The sequence below is a fragment of the Microcaecilia unicolor genome, chromosome 11 (genome assembly GCF_901765095.1).
Source record: "Microcaecilia unicolor chromosome 11, aMicUni1.1, whole genome shotgun sequence".
NCBI classification, from domain to species: domain Eukaryota; kingdom Metazoa; phylum Chordata; class Amphibia; order Gymnophiona; family Siphonopidae; genus Microcaecilia; species Microcaecilia unicolor.
Window position 1 is genome coordinate 2,696,325 of NC_044041.1, and position 20,038 is coordinate 2,716,362.

General features: G+C 42.9%; 1 protein-coding gene across 1 annotated transcript in view; it reads left to right on the forward strand.

The window, feature by feature from the left end:
- Nucleotides 1-20,038, forward strand: part of ZNRF3 (zinc and ring finger 3) — a 251,956-nt gene that overhangs the window by 745 nt on the left and 231,173 nt on the right. The gene's annotated exons all lie outside the window — the stretch shown is intronic.

A 20,038-nucleotide genomic window follows, 5' to 3' on the forward strand; every position in this document is an offset into this window, starting at 1 on the left:
GGGGTTCTGTCTTGCAAAGAACTTGTTGTTTTGGAAGGGGAGGGGTGCAGTATGCATGCATGAGGGGGGGGGGGAGTGTTCTGCACTTCTGTGGGCACAAGATGGCTTCTGTAGTGTAATCCGACTTCATTCACAATCACACGCGCAGTGCACCGAAGTGGCCTCACTCGGGGCACATTTGTCTCCTGTTCTTTTCCGAGCCCCCCCCCCCCCCCCGGAGCTCTTCTCTTTGGAGACTTTTGCCCGGAGCTGGCTTGTATTGATTAATCTTCTGGTTATTGGAGAGGTCTCGGGGCGCACTTGCTGTTCTCTTTGTGCCCGAGTCTTTTTCACTCGCATGTGTCTTGTGCTCAGCCGTGCAAGGTGGTGTAAACAGATGGAAGATGTTTCCACAGGTTGCCACTTGCTTTTGACAGATCTGGGGTGTTTCTCTGTGCAGAGCCCGGAGGAGCAGAGCGGCAAGTTCAACTCTTCCGGGGGCTCCGTTTTAGCTGGAGCAAGGATAAGTCCCCAGTAGTAAACGTTTTCGGCTTTGATGACCTTTTAAACGTGGTTTATTTATAATTTCAGCTGCACTGGCCGAATAGCCCTAGTGCAAGAAATGATCTGTACTGTGTGCTTGAGAACTAAAGAGAGGAGAAGGTTTGGGGGAAATGTGGCTGGGCTGCATGCGAGAGTGCCAAGAGAGGGATAATCTTTCACTACAGATAAAGTTGAATTGCTAACTGCTAAACGTGCCCTGCATGAAGTTTGAAGGTTTAACAGTCAGGGAGTTTTCAAGGTCAGTTCTGTAATCTGCAAGCCCATAAAACTTCCTTCCCTCCCTCCCTCAGGGATCCCTCTGGACACTGGTCAGGCCCCAGTTACAACCTGTTTGCATAAAAGGGAAAGTACTGCTGAAACATCCAGGATCTGCTGGTGCAGCAGAAGGGCCAAAAAAGAGGAAGGTCTCATACGGTTTTTTTTTTTTTTTAAATCAGTCTCTAGTACTAAGTGCAGAGATAAAAGGCTGCAGCAATCCAGTCAAACTCTACCACATGACTCTAGTTCTCCACAGACAGCCTCATTCTGCGGTTGCTTTACCCAGTACATAGATTAAGGGCTCATTTTGTGGAGCTCAGAGTGTGCAGTGAAGTGTTTGATGTCTCCAACTGCAGCTGAGTCTGGGTACAATTAATAGATACGTTTAGTGTGCTGTACGTATTATTGCATCATGTTACATATTCACATTTTCATGGCTTGATTCACCCATATTCCTTTTGGCCTCTGTAGGGTGAAAGGTGTCAAAATTCTGACAATCTCAAACAGTGGAGGAGTGGCCTAGTGGTTCCAGAGGTGGCCAGGTTCAAATCCCACTGCTGCTCCTTGTGATCTTGGGCAACTCACTTAACCTTCCATTTCCTCAGGTACAAACTTAGATTGTTGTGAGCCCTCCTGGGACAGAGAAATATCCAGAGTACCTGAATGTAACTCACCTTGAGCTACTACTGAAAAAGGTGTGAGCAAAATCTAAATAAATAAATATTTGAGATTCTACATGGAATGTTGCTACTATTTGAAATCCTACATGGAATGTTGCTATTATTTGGGTTCTGTTGCTACTATTTGAGCTTCTACATGGAATGTTGCTACTATTTGAGCTTCTACATGGAATGTTGCTATTATTTGAGGTTCTGTTGCTACTATTTGAGATTCTACGTGGAATGTTGCTACTATTTGAGATTCTACATGGAATGTTGCTACTATTTGAGATTCTACATAGAATGTTGCAATTATTTGAGATTCTGTTGCTATTATTTGAGATTCTACATGGAATGTTGCTACTATTTGAGCTTCTACATGGAATGTTGCTATTATTTGAGGTTCTGTTGCTACTATTTGAGATTCTACGTGGAATGTTGCTACTATTTGAGATTCTACATAGAATGTTGCAATTATTTGAGGTTCTGTTGCTATTATTTGAGATTCTGTTGCTACTATTTGAGATTCTACGTGGAATGTTGCTACTATTTGAGATTCTACATAGAATATTGCAATTATTTGAGATTCTGTTGCTATTATTTGAGATTCTGTTGCTACTATTTGAGATTCTACGTGGAATGTTGCTACTATTTGAGATTCTACATAGAATGTTGCAATTATTTGAGATTCTGTTGCTATTATTTGAGATTCTGTTGCTACTATTTGAGATTCTACATGGAATGTTGCTACTATTTGAGATTCTGTTGCTATTATTTGAGATTCTGTTGCTACTATTTGAGATTCTACATGGAATGTTGCTACTATTTGAGATTCTGTTGCTACTATTTGAGATTCTGTTGCTACTATTTGAGATCCTACATGGAATGTTGCTATTATTTGAGGTTCTGTTGCTACTATTTGAGATTCTACGTGGAATGTTGCTACTATTTGAGATCCTGTTGCTACTATTTGAGATCCTACATGGAATGTTGTTATTATTTGAGGTTCTGTTGCTACTATTTGAGATTCTGTTGCTACCATTTCAGATTCTGCATGGAATGTTGCTAGTGGAGGAGTAGCCTAGTGGCGTGGAGGAGTGGCCTAGTGGTTCCAGAGGTGGCCAGGTTCAAATCCCACTGCTGCTCCTTGTGATCTTGGGCAAGTCACTTAACCCTCCATTGCCTCAGGTACAAACTTAGATTGTGAGCCCTCCTGGGACAGAGAAATATCCAGAGTACCTGAATGTAACTCACCTTGAGCTACTACTGAAAAGGGTGTGAGCAAAATCTAAATAAATAAATATTTGAGATTCTATATGGAATGCTGCTACTATTTGAGATTCTGTTGCTATTATTTGAGATTCTACGTGGAATGTTGCTATTATTTGAGATTCTACATGGAATGCTGCTACTATTTGAGATTCTGTTGCTATTATTTCAGATTCTGCATGGAATGTTGCTAGTGGAGGAGTAGCCTAGTGGCGTGGAGGAGTGGCCTAGTGGTTAGAGCACCGGTCTTGCAATCTAGAGGTGGCCAGGTCAAATCCCACCGCTGCTTCTTGTGATCTTGGGCAAGTCATTTAACCCTCCATTGCCTCAGGTACAAACTTAGATTCTGAGCCCTCCTGGGACAGAGAAATATCCAGAGTACCTGAATGTAACTCACCTTGAACTACTACTGAAAAAGGTGTGAGCAAAATCTAAAAAAAAAACACAAATATATATATATATATAATTTTTGGTGGCTTCAGGTACTTCATTAAACCACCTTCTTGGCACCTACGATCCTACAGATTCACTCGGATATCTCCACGCTTCCTGGAGCCCTGCACTGTCTTCAACCGCTGTGCAGTAGTAGACTGATGCTGAAAACGTAACACGCTAGAGGCGATTAGTGAGCGCAGAATGCTCAGAGGACTCTAGCACAGGAGACGATCACGTGTGCCGAAGATTAGTGCAACTAGCACGCAAATGTAGTGAAATGGATGCCCCTTTCTTTCCGAGCACTCTACCAAAACCCTCATCCACACCCTTGTCACCTCTCGTTTAGACTACTGCAATCTGCTTCTTGCTGGCCTCCCACTTAGTCACCTCTCCCCTCTCCAGTCGGTTCAAAACTCTGCTGCCCGTCTCGTCTTCCGCCAGAGTCGCTTTACTCATACTACCCCTCTCCTCAAGACCCTTCACTGGCTCCCTATCCGTTTTCGCATCCTGTTCAAACTTCTTCTACTAACCTATAAATGTATTCACTCTGCTGCTCCCCAGTATCTCTCCACACTCGTCCTTCCCTACACCCCTTCCCGTGCACTCCGCTCCATGGATAAATCCTTCTTATCTGTTCCCTTCTCCACTACTGCCAACTCCAGACTTCGCGCCTTCTGTCTCGCTGCACCCTACGCCTGGAATAAACTTCCTGAGCCCCTACGTCTTGCCCCATCCTTGGCCACCTTTAAATCTAGACTGAAAGCCCACCTCTTTAACATTGCTTTTGACTCGTAACCACTCGCCTCCACCTACCCTCCTCTCTTCCTTCCCGTTCACATTAATTGATTTGATTTGCTTACTTTATTTATTTTTTGTCTATTAGATTGTAAGCTCTTTGAGCAGGGACTGTCTTTCTTCTATGTTTGTGCAGCGCTGCGTATGCCTTGTAGCGCTATAGAAATGCTAAATAGTAGTAGTAGTAGTAGTAGTAGTAGTAGTAGATTAGGTGATTTCCTGTTTCAATGCTCGGAGAACAGCGCACAAAGCAAAGCTGCCCTTACTGCTGAAAACAGCACCAGCTCGGAGCAGGTGTTAGAATCGTGTGAAATCCACTCTTTTGATTTCTTTTGGAAGTGGAAGAATCCTGTGCAAGCCTGTAAGTGCCGGTACGGAAGAAATAAATGTGCGTGAGTCCAAGTAAACTGGAAAGTGAAAATGCGCATTGCTGCCTCTTTCCTGCGCTTACACATAAGCTTTTCAATTGTTATTTATTTATTGTACTTGGCTTACGTTTAAAGGCACAGAAAACGGGCGCTAACGTTGTGCTTCGCTTTCGAGTTTGCCTGACGCATGCACACAAGAACTGAGCTTACTGCAAAACTCTTCTGCGTTACGCAGTAAGCACATTCCGCTCGCTTTTACAGTGCGTATATAATTTGAAAACCGTTTCCTTTCAGCATCAACGAGCTAGTTTTCCGCGCCGTTCTGGCGGTATGAGTTTTGCGCTGTTAGCTTTACAGCGGGAGTTGTGTGCATCGGCCTGCAAGTGAGTCTGAGCTTGGAGCACTGCTGCCGGCCTTTTCTAGGGTGAATTTCACGCAAATAAACGTTGACATCAAGCTCGTGTTCCCTTTTTCACAAACAGCTTCTCTCTTTTTTTGAGTAATCAGGTTAACCTGCTGAGTTTCCCAAGCTGGAATTTTAGGGGTTTAGGATGTTGTACTAGGTAAAGATGTTTCAGATGGTTCTATATTGTACGCTGCTTGATGTGACAAATTTAAAATTGTTGAAGACAAACTTAATTTTCCAGTGGGCAGAGTAAATAAATATAACCTTATTTATCCTGTAAAAATATTCGTACTAATAGTGGTATATGTGTGTGGTTGTTGGTCATCCCCGGGAACTGTAAACCCATCTTCATCCTCTGTCCTTCCATTCAGTTTCTAAGCACCTCTTGTGAATGGTTACTGTCCTATTATGATTAGCATTCTAAGTACATAAGTAATGCCATACAGGGAAAAGACCAAAGATCCATCGAGCCCAGCATCCTGTCCACGACAGCGGCCAATCCAGGCCAAGGGCACCTGGCGAGCTTCCCAAACGTAAAACCTTCTATACATGTTATTCCTGGAATTGTGGATTTTTCCCAAGTCCATTTAGTAGTGGTTTATGGACTTGTTCTTTAGGAAACCGTCCAACCCCTTTTTAAACTCTGCTAAGCTAACCGCCTTCACCACATTTTCCGGCAATGAATTCCAGAGTTTAATTACACGTTGGGTGAAGAAACATTTTCTCCGATTTGTTTTAAATTTACTACACTGTAGTTTCATCGCATGCCCCCTAGTCCTAGTATTTTTGGAAAGCGTGAACAGACGCTTCACATCCACCTGTTCCACTCCACTCATTATTTTCTATACCTCTATCATGTCTCCCCTCAGCCGTCTCTTCTCCAAGCTGAATAGCCCTCACCTCCTTAATCTTTCTTCATAGGGAAGTCATCCCATCCCCGCTATCATTTTAGTCGCCCTTCGCTGCACCTTTTCCAATTCTACTATATCTTTCTTGAGATGCGGCGACCAGAATTGAACACAATACTCAAGGTGTGGTTGCACCATGGAGCGATACAATGGCATTACAACATCCTTTTCTGGTTTTGTTGGTTATTTTGCATTGTAAACCACTCTGGTTTGCATTAGAAGAGTGGCATATGGAGTATTTTACACTATTAAAGTACCGGTGCTGCTTTTGCTATAACAACATATCTTCCATCATGTTTCCCTATTTGAAGCTATTTTGGTCTTCCCTAATGCCTACACTGGCCTATATATTGCTGAAGGGCAGTCTAGTTTTTAAAACAAATTGGAGAAAATATTTCTTCACTCAACATGAAATTAAACTCTGGAATTTATTGCCAAAGACTGTGGTAAAAGCAGTTAGCTTAGCATGGTTTAAAAAAGGCTTGGCTAGCTTCCTAAAAGAAAAGTTCGTAAGCCATTATTAAAATGTACTATTTTGGGATCTTGCCAGGTACTTGTAACCTGAATTGGCCACTGTTGGAAACTGGATGCTGGGCTTGATGGACCTTCAGTCTGTCCCAGTATGGCAACACTTATGTACTTATGGTACGGTTTATCTGTTTTGCAGATGATACCAAAATCTGCAGTAAGGTGAACACTCTTGGTGGTTTGGTTAGTGTGAGGAAGGACCTAGTGAAGCTTGAAGAATGGTCTGGAATTGCAACTAAGATTTGATACTAATAAATGCAGGGTCACGCATTTGGTCTGCAAAAACTCAAGGGAACGGTACAGTTGAAGGGGTGAAAAACTTTTGTGAATAAAAGAGGAGGGGGACTTTGGTGTGATCGTATACGATGATCTTAAGGTGGCCAAACAGGCAGAAAAGGTGACAGTGAAAGCTACAAGGATGCTTGGGTGCATAGGGAGAAGAATGACCAGTAGGAAAAAGGAGGTGATGACACCCCTCTATAAGACTCTGGTGAGATATAAACAGGATGGAGTCAGTCCAGAGGGCGGCTACTACAATGGTCAGTGGTCTTTGTCATAAAGTGGGGACACACTTAAAGATCTCAATAAGTATATTTTGGAAGAGGGGAGGTATGATAGATACTTTTAAACACTTACGCAGCATAAATGCACAGGAGGAGAGTCTCCTTCAATTGAAAGGAAGCTCTGGAATAAGGGGACAAAGCATGAAGGTGAAAAGGGGACAGACTCAGAGGTAACCTGAGGATATACTTCTTCATGGAAAGGGAAATGGGGCTTAATATCCTGCTTTTCTATGGTTTTTGCAACTATGTTGAAAGCAGTTTACATAGTATATACAGGTACTTATTTGTAACTGGGGCAATGGAGGGTTAAGTGACTTGCCCAGAGTCACAAGGAGCTGCAGTGGGAATCGAACGCAGGTCTCCAGGATCAAAGTCCACTGCACTAACCACTAGGCTACTCCTCTACTAGTAACATTCCATGTAGACTCTCAAATAGTAGCAACAGAATCTCAAATAGTAGGAACATTCCATTTGGAATCTCAAATAATAGCAACAGAATCTCAAACAGTAGCAACATTCCATGCAGAATCTCAAATAGTATCAACAGAATCTCAAACAGTAGCAACATTCCATCTAGAATCTCAAATAGTAGCAACAGAATCTCAAACAGTAGCAACATTCCATCTAAAATCTCAAATAGTAGCAACAAAATCTCAAACAGTAGCAACATTCCATCTAGAATCTCAAATAGTAGCAACATTCCATATAGAATCTACTATAATAAAACTCACCCTCAACGTTCTGAGGACACTGACGTCAGTGAAGCCAAGCCCTGACTTCCTTTAAAAAGGTTCGAAGGTTCGTGGTGGTGAAGCCACCAAAATCGCTCCGGGCCCTGCCCTCGAGGGCGGAGCAATGGCAGAACAACGAAGGGGTTGGCAGGGAGGGTGGGGGGGGGGGGGGGTGGGAAATCGCTCTGGGCCCTGCCCTCGCGTCAAACGTCATGACTTTGGGGGCGGAGCAATGGCAGAACAACGAAGGGGTGTTGGCGACGAAAACCTTGCTAGCGCCCGTTTCATTTGCTCTGAAATGGGCCTCTTTTACTAGTTTCAAATAATAGCAACAGAATCTCAAACAGTAGCAACATTCCATCTAGAATCTCAACTAGTAGCAACAGAATCTCAAATAGTAGCAACATTCCATCTAGAATCTCAACTAGTAGCAACAGAATCTCAAACAGTAGCAACATTCCATCTAGAATGTCAAATAGTAGCAACAGAATCTCAAATAGTAGCAACATTCCATGTAGAATCTCAAATAGTAGCAACAGAATCTCAAACAGTAGCAACATTCCATCTAGAATCTCAAACAGTAGCAACAGAATCTCAAACAGTAGCAATAGAATCTCAAATAGCGAGCTGTAAAATAAGAATGTATCCTGATGTCTCTAGAACCACACTACTACTATTAGCATTTATACAGCGCTAAAAAAGAAAAGACAAGAATTTTTTTAATTGAGGCCGAAGGCATTGCAAGTCAGCGCATTATTTTGGCTGAATTTCCCTTGCAAGTGCGTAATAAAATAAAATTCTATTAAATATGTAGTTTTTGAGGCTAAGTAACTAAATCACTTTTTAGAAGCCAAACTGAGAGATTGATTCGCTTCTACCACCACCAAGGACTATAACAACATCAACTCCGTAATTAGTATAAAGGCATCTGGATGCTCTTATTCTAGAATTAGAAGTTTGATTCTGATTTAATATACTTAATTTCCTTAAATATTGTTTGTACCCCTGGAATTGTGGACTAAAGATGAGCAAATAGTTTAAAATTTCTGTTGATTATTTATGTATTATATATTTTCTTTTCCCTATTGATTATGTGTTAACTATAATCATCTTTATCTGAACTCAAGATGTAACTGTAAAAAATTCAATAAACAAAATAAAAAAAAAAAAAAACTCAAATAGCAGCAACATTCCATGTAGAATCTCAAATAGGGAAAGGGAAATGGGACTTGATATACTGCCTTTCTGAGGTTTTTGCAACCTACATTCAAAGCGGTTTACATATATTCAGGTACTTATTTGTACCTGGGGCAATGGAGGGTTAAGTGACTTGCCCAAGGTCACAAGGAGCTGCAGTGGGAATGAAACTCAGTTCCCCAGGATCAAAGTCCTCTGCACTAACCACTAGGCTACTCCTCAACTTCGAGGTGAATTCATGGAATGGTCTCCCAGTGGAAGTGTTGGAGATGAATTCGAGAGCATAGGACAAGTTCAAAGGAAAGGGAGTGAAGGTGGCATTGGATGGGAAGACTGGATAGGCTGTACGGTCTTTATCTGCCTTAATCTGGCTATATTTCTATGTAACGCACAAATGTCCAGCTTTTGATTTCTGCTGTTGTCAGGCTGACATTGTACATAGTTCGTGCTTGTAAATTGTGTACATGTCTCATCGACTCCGACATCACGCATCCAGGGGACACTAGATCCTGTGTGTGTGTGTGTGTGGGGGGGGGGGGGGTTAATGCAGTACTGCACTGATGAGCAATACTTGAAAAAGTTGTCCAGCACTTACCTGTCATGTGCTTCTCTTGCCCTCACTACATGTTTAAATGGGGGGAGGGGGTGATAGGAGTGCACAGCGAATGCACACCCAACCCCTTCACTTTTTCCTCTATTAAGTGTGCAGTGTTGCCCGATAGCTGATGCTAAAATGAAAATGTTTTTATTTGCTATATTTATTACCGGCCTATCACCTAGGCGGGGTAAAAGTAAACATACACCAATTAACATCCCTCCATCATGTCATTTCCTCATCATTATATTTCACATTTCATAATCTCTATATATAAAAGGCACCACCAACGTTCTGAATGAAGCCTCCAGCCGGAAGTGCGAAAGGGGGAGAGATATCCGGTTTCCCCATGAGTGTCTGCCCTGCCCTCGCTCTCTGTAACACAAACAGTGAGGGAAAACACAGCAAAGCACGAAATCAAATCGCTCTCTCTGTAACAGTGAAGGACTCAGAGGGGGGAGGGGAGAGAGGGCAGAAGCCCTCACTATCTCTGTAACATAAACACAGCACAGCAGGAAACTTAACACTGAAGGACTGGACTCCGAGGGGGGAGGGGACAGAGAGGACAGACAGCACAGGGGAAGGGAGAGAGGGCAGAGGGCAGGGACACAAACACTCCCACATGCACACAGAAGAAAACCTTGCTAGCCCCCGTTTCATTTGCATCAGAAACGGGGCTTTTTTACTAGTTATTTAATATACCGCAAATAGTAAATACATTTAAGCAGTTTACAATGGCTAAACCTTATATGAAGGAAGGAGCCATATGGGTCAGACCAGTGGCTCCATCTCACCCAGTATCTGCTTCCAACTGTGTTCAATCCAAGTCACAACTACCTGGCAGAAACCCAATTAATAGCAACAAAACGTACCAATCCCGGGGCAAGCAGTGGCTTCCCCATGTTTATCTCAGTAGCAGACTATGGACTTTTTCTCCAAGAACTTCTCCAAACTTTAAACCCATATACGCTACCCACCTTTACCACATCCTCTGGCAATGAGTTCCAGAGCTTAATTATTCTTTGATTGAAAAAATATTTCCTCAAGTGTCCCCTGTTCTTTCTACTTGTTGAAAGAGTGAAAAATTGACCTTTTACCCATTCTGCATCACTCAGGATTTTATATTCCCCTCAGCTGTCTCTTTTCCAGGTTGAAGAGTCCCAACCTCTTAAGCCTTTCCTCATATGGGAGCAGTTCCGTCTTTTTCTTGAGTACTGACTCGTAAGGTAGACCCTAGCATCAGGTAATTATGATTTGGATTATTCTTCCCAATGTCCATCACTTTGCATTTGTCCACATTAAATTTCGTCTGCCATTTGGATGCCCAATTTCTGAAGGTTGTCCTGCAATTTTTCATAATCCACATGTGTTTTTGACAACTTTGAATAGTTTCGTGCTATCTGCAAATTTAATCACCTCACTCGTCATTCCGATTTCCAGATCATTTATATATTTGTTAAATTTCATCAGTCCCAGTACAGATCCCTGCGTCACTCCACTATTCACCCTCCTCCATTGAGAAAAATTGGCCATTTAACCCTACCCTCTCTGTTTTCTGTCCAATAACCAATTCTTAATGCATAGAAGGACATTTCCTCCTATCCTGTGACTCCTTAATTTTCTCAGGAGTCTCTCGTGATTAACTTCGTCAAAAGTTTTCTGAATGTCTAGATACACTACATCAATCGGCTCACCTTTATCGACATGTTGATTCACGCCTTCAAACAAATGAAGCGAATTGGTGAGGCAAGACTTCCCTTGGCTGAATTAATGCCGACTCTGTCCCGTTATACCATGTTTGTCTTTGTGTTCCATAATTTTATTCTTTATAGTAGTTTCCACTATCTTTCCTGGCACCGATTGCGGGCTATAATTTCCTGGATCACCCTGTTACAAGAAATGATTTATCTTGGGGAAAAGAGCTCTAGAGCACTCGCTACTGTTTATAATTTAAGAGCAGGCGCTGTATTTATAAGTTTTAGGATATTAATTTCTCCACCAATCACCAAAGGTGATAATTGCAATAAATTAAATAAATTAAGTATATATAAAAGATACCATATACTCAGAACACAAAGAGACCGTATTTTTAGCTTCAAAAGGGTTGATTTAATATACAATTGCACACGAGAGGTAGGTTTTTTAAAGAGATCTTTACAGATAATCTGTGCTTAAGTAAAGTAAAGTAGCAGGTCTAGATCAAAAGTTATGTTACTTACAAGTCCTTGTTACATAGTATGAACAGCATGAGGTAAGCACATGTTCAGGACAGGAGGGCTTCTGCAGTGAGTGGATCTGAGTTGCTTGCAGCTGAAGAGAGAATCTGAATCTTGGGGAAAGAGCTTTTGTTTTTATATCTTGCAAGCTGCAGGAGGATATGATCACAGAGTCCCAGCACCTGCTTCCTGGTTTGCACTGGATAACTTGCAAGGCATTATGGTTATTGTAGTCTGTTTACATGATCTGCAGATGTCCTGGCGTCCATTTGTCTGATAGTTGATGGGAGGGGCAGGTATACCTTTGACAAGCAAATGTCTTGTTTATGGTTTCCCCTCTGAAGTCTTTGTTATCAATAGCTGGAGTTATGCCTTTTCCAGACTATCTGTCTGCTGGTGGAGATGTCTATGTGATTCTTCAAGTATCCACCTTAGTCATGCTTTTGTTCAGTCTTTTTAGGTGGGAGGGCAGAGAGAGTTTTATTTCTCTTTGAAGCACAATACCTTTTTGTCTCTGTTAAGTGTTTGTAATTAACTAGTCCTGCTATCAGAAGTCCCCAGGAAAAGGGGAAGGGGAGATGAAATTCAGGCTAGCTGATCTCAAAGCTGTATTTTTATATTGTTATATATGATCCAGCAAAATATCATGCTACATATTTCAGTAATAAACTGATACCATTACAACCCCAGAACCATTTTTAAAAATCGAGTTCACATTGGCCACCCTCCAGTCTTCAGGTACTATGGATGATTTTAATGACAGGTTACAGATTATGAACAGCAGATATTTTGTTTTTGAGTTCTTTCAATACCCTAGAGAATATATCATGCCGTCCAGGTGATTTATCACTCTTTAACTTGTCAATTTGGCTAAATACATCTTCCAAGTTCACAACGATTTCTTTCAGTTCCTCAACATCATCAGCCTTGAAAACCATTTCTGGTACAGGTCGATCTCTTACGTCTTCTTCCGTAAAGACAGAAGCAAAGAATTCATTCAGTTTCTCCGCTATAGCCTTCTCCTCCCTGAGTGCCCCTATTACATCTTCCTGATCTAATGCTCCCACAGATTTCTTCGCAGGATTCCTGCTTCTGATGAACCTCAAAAAAGTGTTACTTTTAAGTTTTGTCTCCCCTGCAAGTTTTTCTTCATATTCTCTTTTAGCCGTCTTTATTGACAGTACTTATGTTGCTTCTTATTTTCTTCATTCGGATCCTTTTTCCGTTCTTTGAAGAATGTTCTTATGGCTCTACCAGCCTCTTTCATTTCACCTTTTAACCATGGCTGGCTGTCATTTGCTTGTTTTTCCGCCTTTGTTAATACGTGGAATACATCTAGTCTGGGCTTCCACGATGGTATTTTTAAACAATGTCCTAACCTTTGGCGGCCGACCCTTTCAGCTTCTTTTTAACCATTTTCTTCATTTTGTTATAGTTGCCCTTTTGAAAATTAAAAGCTGCTACAGTAGATTTCCTTAGTGACTTCACTCCAGATATCAGCTAAAATTTGATCATGTTATGATCAGTGCTTCCCAGCAGATCCAGCACCATTACCTCTCGTACTATGCCCCGCATTCCACTAAGGATTAGATGCAAAATAACTCCCTCCTCTCAGTTCCTGGACCAGTTGCTCCAAGAGCATCTAGAAATTCCCTCGTTAACATATAGCACAACACCTCCCCCCTCCAGTTTGATCCACTCTATCATTAATCCGCAAACGAACCTTTTCCGGAGATGGGAAGGCGGTAGAACGAGAGGACATGAAATGAGATTGAAGGGGGGCAGACTCAAGAAAAATGTCAGGAAGTATTTTTTCACGGAGAGAGTAGTGGATGCTTGGAATGCCCTCCCGCGGGAGGTGGTGGAAATGAAAACGGTAACGGAATTCAAACACGCGTGGGATAAACATAAAGGAATCCTTTTCAGAAGGAATGGATCCTAAGGAGCTTAGCCGAGATTGGGTGGCAGAGCCGGTGGCGGGAGGCGGGGATAGTGCTGGGCAGACTTATACAGTCTGTGCCAGAGCCAGTGGTGGGAGGTGGGGCAAGTGCTGGGCAGACTTATACGGTCTGTGCCCTGAAGAGCATAGGTACAAATCAAAGTAGGGTATACACAAAAAGCAGCAAATATGAGTTATATTGTTGGGCAGACTGGATGGACCGTGCAGGTCTTTTTCTGCCGTCATCTACTATGTTACTACGTAGTATGATTTGTACCCTGATAACTCAGTGTCCCATTGATTGTCCTCCTTCCACCAGGTGTCCAAGATGCCTGTTACTTCTTTATTTAGTGCTATATACACCAACTCTCTCATCTTATTTTTTAGATGTCTAGCATTTGTATTTAGACACTTCAAGCTGTGATTTTTCCTTCCATCTAAAGGCTGCTATGAAGTTGATGGGGATAATTTGCATCCTTTTCACTGTTCTACCATTGAACATGCCTGGCTTCCTTCCACCATTATTGAAACCTATCAGGATTCCCTAAAGATCCTGTTTCAGTAGTATCCTTCGAGGATACTCCACTTGAACCATTCCCTCCTGGGTGACTCTCGGCTCCCCCCCTCCCCATTTTAGTTTAAAAGCTGCTCTAGCTCATTTTTAAATGTTAGCGCCAGCATCCCGGTTCCATCCCAATTAAAATGGAGCCCATCCTTTCGGAACATGCTCCCCGTTCCCCAGACTGTTGCCCAGTTCCTAACAAATCTAAATCAGTCATTGAAACTTCGGAGCTCTGCCTGTCTCTTGGGTTCTGTTCGTGGAATGGGGAGAATTTCTGCAAATGCTACCCTGGAGGATCTGGATTTCAGCTTTCTACCTAGGAACCTAAATTTGACTTTCAGAATTTTCGTCCCACATTTTCCTATGTCATTGTTACCCACGTGTAGCAAGACAGCTGGCTTCTCCCCAGCACTATCTAAAATCCTATCTAGGTGACACACGAGATCTGCCACCTTCGCACCAGGCAGGCAAGTGACCAGGTGATCCTCATATCCATCAGCCGCCAAGCTAGCTACATGTCTAATAAGCGAATCACCAACTGCAACAACAACAACAACTGTCCTATCCCTTTCCCTCCTGGTCAGAAGCTCCTGGAGACACATCCTCAGTGTGACAAGATATTGCATCCCTTGGTGTGCTGGTCCTGGCTACAGGATTACTTCAACTTTCACCAGGGTGATGCTTTCCTTTTAGGAGACTTCTCTCCTCCAAAGCAGCAACAGGGTCTGCCAGACTGAAGGTGGGACTTCTCTACAACGCCCTGTAGGCCTCTATGTAACTCTATCTCCCTCAGCTCCTCCCAAGTCTGCTACTCTAGCCTCAAGAGAATGGACACGGACTTGTTCTCCGACAGCTAGGAGCTCTTTGCATCGAGCACACACATGTAACCTCTCACCAACTGGGAGATAATCATACATGTGACATTAAATGCGAAAGACTGGATTGCACCTCTCTCTGCTGGACTGCTGTCTGCATTTTAGTATTATAGGATTGTTTAATTAAAGGTACTAGGAATATCAGATGAATGTAAAGAGCCTTAAGATTATATGGTATAATGTGTAATTTAGTGTTTGCTTCTCAGAAACAAATTAAATATAATTAAAACTCTAATGAAAACTCTCCTCTTGTTATCCTAATTAGAATAATTGACTATAAATGAAGAGATGTGCTAGGAGTGGGGGATATGTGAAGAGGTTAGGTTACAAGTAAATAATTATAAGGGAGGGGGAGCACATGACCAACTACCCAAGGGAGGGGGTGAAGAGGGACAGAACATAAGTGAGCTTGTACAAACAATTGAGTCTTTAACATTTTCTTAAATTCAGGTGTGGATGATGACCAACGAATCAGTCCAGAAATTTGTTCCATAAATGTGAAAGTCTTCTCAATTGTCTCCTCATAATGCACGTTACAGAGGGTTGAGCCAGTTGAGTCCCAGTAGTCCTTTAAAGAATGACCCAACTCATGACGTTTTGTAATTTGCTTGAAATATCCAGGTGCAATATCTGTCAAGATCTTAAAAATCAAAATCGGTGTTTTTATATTGTATCTTGATAAAGATACTGGATCAAATTTCTGACGCTCTACACAGCAGCAGCTTTTAAACCCTAGATAATGGTGTATTCTCAATGATACCAAGCTTTGTACAACAACCCTAAAATCTTGTTTTGGTGTCATGTGTTTAATTTTACTCAAAATATGTCATTGATAGAAAGAGGACTGCACAACCTTTATAACTGGTGGTTTCAAGTTGAACTCTGCATCTAAAATTATGTTTAAGAGGACTAGTAATGACTTGGAATGCCCTCCTGCGGGAGGTGGTGGAGATGAAAACGGTAACGGAGTTCAAACATGCGTGGGATATGCATAAAGGAATCCTGTGCATAAGGAATGGATCCTCAGAAGTTTAGCTGAAATTGGGTGGCGGAGCAGGTGGAGGGAAGAGGGGGTGGTGATTGGGAGGAGAGGATAGGGGAGGGCAGACTTGTACGGTCTGTGCACTGAAAAGGACAGGTACAAATTCAAGGTAAGGTATACACATATGAGTTTCTCTTGGGCAGACTGGATGGACCATGCAGGTCTTTTTCTGCCGTCATCTACTATGTTACTATGTTACTATGTAAAATGAAGTGTTTTGCCTGTTCGACCCTCTCCTCCAGAGCTCTGATCGAGGTTGAAGAGTTTTCGCCTTGCCTGCAGGGATTATCCACTCTCCTCGGATGACTGGCGAGTGAATTTTCAAACCCTGTCCTTCCTGTCTCTAGTGCGTATAAGCCGCCGCTGTTAAGTTGTTCTGTAAACTGCGCTCGTGTTTGTGCCTCACAAGTACTGGCAGATAACTGTACACTTATCTAGTGTGTAAATACAAGGGGGGGGGCACATGAGTGGGATGGAGATGAGGTGCCAAGTTACATGTGTAAGTTCTGCCTTTCCCTGCTGGAGTTGGGTACCTGCCGTTAGTAGCTCTGAGGTGCACTGATACCAGGTTACGCCTGGATGCCTTCTATCATGTGCCTGGGGGCACTTAAGTGGAAACACCATATGTAGAATTGCCTTCATACATGTCTACTGCCCACATGTTCTGCCTGCCGAATGAAGAACATTTATAAGTGAGGACTCACGAGTAGTAAATTTAAAACGAATCGGAGAAAATGTTTCTTCACTCAACGTGAAATTCATTGCAGTTAGCTTAGCGGGGTTTGGATAGCTTCCTAAAAGAAAAGTCCATAAGCCATTATTAAAATGAACTTGGGGGAAATCCACTGCTTATTTCTAGGATAAGCAGCAAAAATGTATCGTACTGTTTGGGGATCTTGCCAGGTACTTGTGCCCTGGATTGGCCACTATTGGAAACAGGATCCAGGGTCTCGACACTAAGCTGTAGGTAGGATTGAAATGTTGTGAAGAAACTGTGGTGTACCATGGTCAGAGGGGGTGTCATAACAGTCTGGGTACCAGTCTAAGGGGGGGGGGGGGGGTGGTCAAGGCGATTTGAGTCATTCATGATCTCAAAGCCCTGCCATGTCCTTATCCATCAAACTGGAAGCTTGAATTGGAGGGAGCAGGGATCTGGCAGGTGGAATGTGTGTGTTTGGGGAGAGAAAAGCAAACGTTGCTTCCCCCTCGGGCACTGAGAGAGAATGGTGAAGGGAGTCTTGTAAATTGTGTCCTCAATGGGCATTTTTCCAGCAGAAGACCACTTTTAAGGTAGGCAGTTGAGCAGGGAGCAGCTGCTGAACCCTGGGTGAGGGGAGAAGTGTGAGCTGCACATCCGCAAGCAGAATTGGAGGGGTGACATCTTTATTGGTACTAGCATTTTTCATATGGTGTCTATGTAAATTAAATCTCTTCTTTAGCATCTGACTTGTTTCTCCAATGTAGCATCCTTCGTTGCATTTTTTGCACTGAATAATATATACCACATTGGAAAATGAGCATGTGAAAGATTCCTTAATAGTAACATAGTAGACGAAGGCAGAAAAAGACCTGCACGGTCCATCCAGTCTGCCCAACAAGATAACTCATATTTGCTACTTTTTGTGTATACCCTACCTTGATTTGTACCTGTGCTCTTCAGGGCACAGACCGTATAAGTCTGCCCAGCACTATCCCCGCCTCCCAACCACCAGCCCCGCCTCCCAATCTCGACTAAGCTCCTGAGGATCCATTCCTTCGGCACAGGATTCCTTTATGCTTATTCCACGCATGTTTGAATTCCGTTACCGTTTTCATTATGTTGAATATTTTTCCTTTGTGAATGACCGTGGGGTCCTGTGAAATGTTTTGGCATAGTTTGCAGCTGGATATATTGCAAGGATGTGTGCCATTCTTTTCTTTTTGAGTCTGTGTTGGGAGCTTACTTCTAATTAGCCTGTGTTTTAAGTTGATTGGCTGTCGGAAGGCCAGCACTGGTGGGGATGGGAATATCTCTTTCAGTAATTCATCCTCCTGGAATAGAGGCTGCAGATCTTTTATGATTTTTCTTAATTTTTCCAGCTCTGGGTTGTATGTCACTGTAAGGGGGATTCTGTCTGTGGCTTTTTTTTTTCTTTGTTCTGTAGCAGATTTTCCCTGGGTGTTTTGAGGGGAGGAGGCAATATTCTTGGAGATTATTTTGGGGTTGTAGCCTCTCTGTTCCAAGGATGCAGTCAGGATTTCAAGGTGTCTGTTTTCAGGGTGCTTTGTCACCATCCTGTCTCCATGCATATCTCATGCATATCTTCCTGTCCCTCACCCTCCAGACTCTTCCTGTCTCACACCTATCCACCCCCATCCTGTTAGGCTGTCACTGAAATGCTTTGATGTTTTTCACTTATATATACTGTCATCTACCAACATTTGCTTATTTCTGATCTGACGCAGAAGGGCAACCTTCGAAAGCTAATCAAGAAATGTATTAAGTTACGTCCAATAAAAAAGGTATCATCTTAGTTTCTTTTCCATGTTTTATTTCTATTGATTACCTTTAAAAGTGGACTAACACGGCTACCACACCTCTCTACTCAAGGAGTCCCTGGAAACAGAGTTCAGAGCAGAGGGAAGCAGAACCAGAGACAGGGAAAGAGATGATTAGAAAGATAAAATCACCAGACACCAACCTGGGAAAAATGCTTTTATCTGTATATTGCAATGTGAGGACGGCTCTTTTATGCCATTGTAACCGATACCCTGTCTGTCCAAACGCCCCTTCTGCGGTCTTTTGCTCTACCTTCTAGTTCTGACTCTGTCCAGTTGTCTTGGGGCTTCTTTCCGTGTCCTTTTCAGTGTGGAAATTCTGGCAGGAACAGAGCAATAAAGTGTGTCTGAAGGGCATTAGAGTCTGCACAGACTGTCCCCTGGGCTTACTCAGAACACAATATTTACTTTCTCTACCTACCGCTGATTATCTTGGCCTGGAGGCCACATCCGCTGCACTTTTCCTCTCTGTCACCTCTGCCCCATTCAGAACTCTGGGTTTTGTTTTGTTTTTTTGGCTACAGTGAGCTCTTAGGTTGGCCTCGTTTTCTGATTTTCAAAGATATTTTAGGCATCCTCGTGCTGTGTTAATTCACCATGATGCTGGGTTGGAAGTTGGTTGTTTTTTTTATAACCTGGGAAGGAAAGAAGAATGCCCCAGGGCATCTGAAGATCTGTGGTCCTGTTTATAGGTTTTAGGGAATGTGAGACGGGGGTCTTTGGTCTGGAAGAAAGTGAGTTACCATTAGCTAATCTTGGATCGTTCACTGGGTTATATAGGAAAAGAGCCTAAGCCAGCTAAGATCTTTCACAGAACATACGCTTTTAAACTCAATTCTTTGAGCCCCAGGTAGGCAATGTATTAGGTGCCCAGAAGTGTCCCTAGCACACTTCTAGGGTCATTTCTACGTACTAAGGCCATTTTCACTGCTGGGGTAAAATGGCTGAAGTTCCTGTTTTTGGTATCGATAGGCACATGCTAATTTTGCCACAAGCGTGTGACCATTAAAAAAACAAAATCCATTATGTAGCTTCCCACTATTCCAGAACCTGTGGGATAGTTGTGTCCATCAACCAGCAGGTGGAGATAGAAAATACTGAGGAGCTGGACCGGATGCCAAGAGAGATGTCTCAGCTCAGTTCTCTATCTCCAGCAGGTGGATGGACACGTTTCAGACTCTGGTTCTGAGTGCTTTGCTCTTGGTCCAGTTGGTCAACTGGTCCCCATCTGATCTTTGCAGCTGGCTTGAGTGCAGAGTCATATCGGGAGGTGTTCAGGTCCCTGTCTGTGGTGTCCCGCAACTTTACTTCGCCTCTCCCCTGTTTCCGGTGCAGATCTCCTTTTCCAGCACAAGTCTTAAAGAACCACTTGGGTGGCCTGCAAGTTGGTCCAGGGGAGGGATTCTGCCTCGCTGCTTGGGACACTTGGGATGAATGGCAACTCCCACGGAGACAGTTAAGTGCTGGCTGGCGTCAGGGCATTGCAGTGCGTTCAAGCTGGGAGGAAGTGATCGATGGCTTCACAGCTTCGGATTCGGTACAACATCCAAATATGCCGGGGTCTTTGGGTTCTCCAGCAGGGCCGGTGCGCAATTTATTGCAGGAAAGCAC